This window comes from Myotis brandtii, unplaced genomic scaffold, assembly GCF_000412655.1.
Source record: "Myotis brandtii unplaced genomic scaffold, ASM41265v1 scaffold200, whole genome shotgun sequence".
Taxonomy (NCBI): domain Eukaryota; kingdom Metazoa; phylum Chordata; class Mammalia; order Chiroptera; family Vespertilionidae; genus Myotis; species Myotis brandtii.
Genome location: NW_005357453.1, coordinates 2479528 through 2483924, shown reverse-complemented (window position 1 = coordinate 2483924; position 4397 = coordinate 2479528). Strand labels below are relative to the sequence as shown.

General features: G+C 45.8%; 1 long non-coding RNA gene across 1 annotated transcript; it reads right to left on the bottom strand.

Annotated features, from left to right (window-relative positions):
• Positions 1 to 491: 491 nt before the first annotated feature.
• Positions 492 to 4391, bottom strand: LOC102255681. Its single transcript, XR_001361946.1, has 3 exons — positions 4305 to 4391; positions 4028 to 4134; positions 492 to 897 (listed from the first exon to the last, which is right to left on the bottom strand). It is a non-coding gene; the product is annotated as an uncharacterized LOC102255681 (long non-coding RNA).
• Positions 4392 to 4397: the final 6 nt, after the last annotated feature.

The window sequence follows — 4397 nt, the reverse complement described above, 5'->3', positions numbered from 1 at the left end:
TGTTGAGGCTATGATTTATACTTAGGCAGGACCACAGGTTAGCAAGCACTCTGAGCTAAAAATAAATCAGATAAAATGAAAAGTATTTGAGCATACAGTTTAAAATATGAATTGAAAAACTCTGTCTCCCCTTTTCAATAACTCATCTTAGATATTTGTGGAAGTGTGTGATTGAAGCCTCAGAATACTAGTTTTAGGCAAATGCTGATGTTCTGTGAAAATATTTATCTGGGAACAGTTTTACAAGAGGTACATGTTTTTTAAAGGATGTCACTGATGGGTGTGGGCAGAGACAACATAAAATTGTTGAGATCAAAAGCATGATTCAGTGCCCAGCAACACGTTATAATAGTCTACATCCATATTGCATGTTAGAGCTAACAGCATTCATCAATGCTTTTTCCTCTTTTAGATACACGAGGTGTCGAGGGACATCAGAAGCAAGTTTAGTGGACAGAATCTCTGCTCTTTAGAAAAAGAATCTAAAAAGCTTATAGAAAAACAAGATTTTATTAGTTCACACTGATACAAGTGCTTTTTTGCCTCTGTGGACAGATGTTTACTCATTAGACTACATTTCAACATTCCCTTGAAGACAAGAAAATTCTTTGTCAAAAGCATAATTCAGACAGTTATGCAGGGAAACATGGGACACTTGGATCTCACTGAAATATTTCATTCTTCGTAGACTCATTTTCACTCCTCAAGTGGAGAATGATCACCAATGTCAGCCAAAGCAGCAAATGTTCTTGTGTTGATGAAACCTTACTTATTAATGGTTGGTGTGTCCCCAGGGTAGAATCAAGATGGAAGACACTTCCCAGCTCCTGTGTCACAGAAGAGCTTCGATGATCAATGCCTGGAGCTGACTGACCTTGGCTGAAGCATAAGTTGACCCTGAAAGGCAGTGAGATGGAAGTTTTCACTGTTAAGTATCTCTCTACATAACATCCTATCTAATAAAAGAGCAATATGTAAATTAACTGTCACTCCGCAACAAAGATGACAGCGCCCATAGTGGCCGAGGTGGGATGCTGGCGGCATCACCCCAGCCCCAGCCCCAGCCCAGGAGGGAAGGGAGGGGCCTCGGGCCAGAGGCCATGGCGAGGGACGCTGGCATTGTTGCAGGCCGGGCTGAGGGACCCCCCTCCCCCGTGCACAAATTTCATGCACCAGGCCTCTAGTTGTATAATAACAATAATGGCAATGCTTCTCCAAAGACTCCACGTACCACTGAGTACCTTCCTCCAACTGGTATCTATGCTCATTCCCTACTATAATTGGACTGCTTTCAATTTGGCTTTACCCCTCACCCCCTATGTCAAATGGATCCCTGTGGTAATCATTACTTATCCCTAAGATTTCTACTTTTCCATTCCTTCTGAGCACATACCCCTTAAAGTTTGGTAATGACCATGTGACTTCCTTTGGCCATTGAAATGTCAGAAGTGGTCTGTGTCGTTTCTAGGTGAAAGTGTTTAAGGTTTGGTGTGCAGTTTTCCACACTCTTCCATTGCCATGGTGCTCATGGAGAGGTCACAAGAGTGAAGCAGCCTAAAATGATGAGTCCCCATAAGAGCTGCCCAGGAGATTTGGCGTGAGCAGGAAGTTAACTTTTGTTGTATGAAGCCACTGAGATTTTGATGGTGTTTCCTACAGTGGCATAATCTAGCTTACCCTACTCTCACAAGCTCAATTCACACTGATCACCATTTATGCAGCAGCCCACAGCTGCATATGTGGGTGCTCTACCAATAAGTTGTTTTTATGAGTTAGCCCCAGTCACTGTTGAAGGCAAAGTCTCACAGCAATATCTGGGAGCAGTAGGAAGGCAACAGGGATAATCATATTGTGTGTCCCACGTCCTTTCCAAGTCCCCGCAACAGCACTGAGGGCTGCCCAATGCAAATAACCATCTTGACTTATTACCAAGGAAGTATCAGTTTTATGGGAGGAGGGAGGAGCTTAATCTAGAACACACTGGGACTTCTAGGCTAGTGGAAATTTAGTGGAAATGCCTAGCAAGTAATTGGTAATGCAGATATGGGGGCTTGGAAACAGGTTAAGGATGTAGGTATAGATTCAGAAGTAATCACACACTTCAAAATTAAACATAAGACGTAAATAAATTTCCAAGGGAAATGGCAGAAACTGAGAAAAATAAAAAGCCAAGAAATGATTCTTAGGAAACACTCATACTTGGGTGGGAGGATGGGGTGGGAGGTACAAAGAGAGGAGAATGGAGGAAGGGAGAGATGAGAACGATGGTGACAATACCATTCATTTTGAGAGCTAAGAATACCACATCTTCATTAATAAATTCATTTGAATTTCAAGGTTTTTAATGAGGATAAAAAACGTACTACCCCTTAACAATCCATTTACTCTCTCAGATATTAAAATAGATTACCCATCTGACAGGCAGCTGGACATCTGTAATAAAAAGCAAAATGATTTTTTAATTTGATGTCCCAGAAATCATTTATCAAGATTTAAAGTTTTGCAGATGAAACAGGATAACTTTTAAAAAAATATTTCAAAGTTTTTTTTTTAATAAACATATTATGGGATTCATTTTCTTTCCACGTTGTTTTGTGGGATTTCCCTGGTTAAAACTAAAAGTTACCTTTAGGTTCACAGATCCAGTGCTCTATGCTGACAGAAGAACTGGTTGACAAAAATAACAGATAAAAAAAAAACTCTTTAAAAATGTCCAAATGGAAATAGCCATCATGCGGTGCTGAGAAATAGAAAGGAGGCACTTGGGCTTCAGGAGGTGTTCACGGTTCGTACACAGCTTTTCCAAGCCGCTTCCACTACTGGAAATGCCCTCATGGCACAAACTACCTAGTCCACTGGGAAATGTGTTCCCCCAACACCTTTCGGTGTGTTAATCCTTTTTCATAAAGTTGTCTCCATTGATGTAGAGGTCAGGTTCCCCAGGGCTGAGAGCAGTCAGAGCAGCCCTTGCCTCTCCGTCACCCCAAGACCGAGTGCAGGTCCCTGCCTGACCTCCCAGCAAGAAGGTTCTTGCTCGAAACAGGACTTTTAAACATCTATGATTTGCTCTGCGTTACAGTCGTTCGAGTACTCCACAACCTTATTCTACACATCTGGCCCAAGCCGGGCACTCCGGGGCACAGTGGTCATTCTTGGGCTGGCTGCCTTTACCCTGGGTCATCCCACCCACCACTCCCCGTGCAGGTACGCTGGGGTTTGTGCCAGCTTTCCTCCTGCAAGGGTGACCCCAACAATTAACTAACATTTCCTAAACCCCACCTGAGTGTGCCAGGCACTACACTAGGCACTTCAGATGGGTTTTCTCATTTAATTTTCAAGATTGAGGTGGGTGTTGGTAACATCCCTGTTTTGCAGCTTGGGAGGCTTAAATGTTAAGAAACTTGCCTAAGGTCATGGAGCTATTAAGTGCTGCAGTCAGCACTCAAAATAGTTCGGCCAGTGCCAAAGGGGGTGCTTTAAGCCTTGCTGCTCAAAGTGCGGCCCTCAAGCCATTTGCCCTGTCATTACCCGGGAGTACCATGCAGAAGCTCAGGTCCAACCCAGACCCACCCATCAGACTGGTGTTAACAAGGCCCCCTGTCACCCCTCTGCACATTGAGGTGTGGAGAGCGCTGGGCTAAGGCACCCACTGTGCAGACCTCACTGTCACGGATGCTGGGGAGGGGAGACTATCTTGTTCCTGAGTTGCAATCTGGACGGTGTGGGGAGCTATCATGTACATTATTCAAGGGCAAAGGGAGGGATTCAGACAACAGGTTCTTGCAGCTTCAAACTGGCTATCCGCAAAGTGTGGGACCACTTCCAAACGCAGCAGGTACTGAGCTGCGTCTTGACATGTTCTCAACTCATTTCACTCAGGAATCGGTGCTGTTCCAAATGGACATGCGCCCAGATCAATAATCTGGGGTTAGCGGATCCAGCCTGCACCCCATTTTCCGAACAGAATCCAAATACCAACAGCACCAACGAGCAGACTAGAAACCTCCACAAAACCTGCAAGCATTACCTTGCTAATCGTGTTATTCGGCTCAGAATTCCTGGTGTGGTTAATAGTGTTCGTGAGAGAAACAGTTTGCCCCTCCGATCAGTTCTTCCCAGGCACGAGTGTAAACCCTGGCGGAAGAAGACGCGGTCGCTGGGTGTGCAGCCCCAGTTCCAGGAACCTCCCGTGGGGTGGGGTGGGGTGGGGTGGGCAGGCCCCTTTCCAAGCCCCTTCTCCACCGAGCCTGGCCCAGCAGCCCAGCTGCGCTCCCCGCGGGCACTTCACTTAAGTCACCACTCACCTGGCTCCCTAGGGTCCTAACCAGCGTGCCACCCTCCAACCGCCCCGCAGGCGGGTCACCTCTCTCCGCTGGGGTCTCCACCCAGCACCCCCG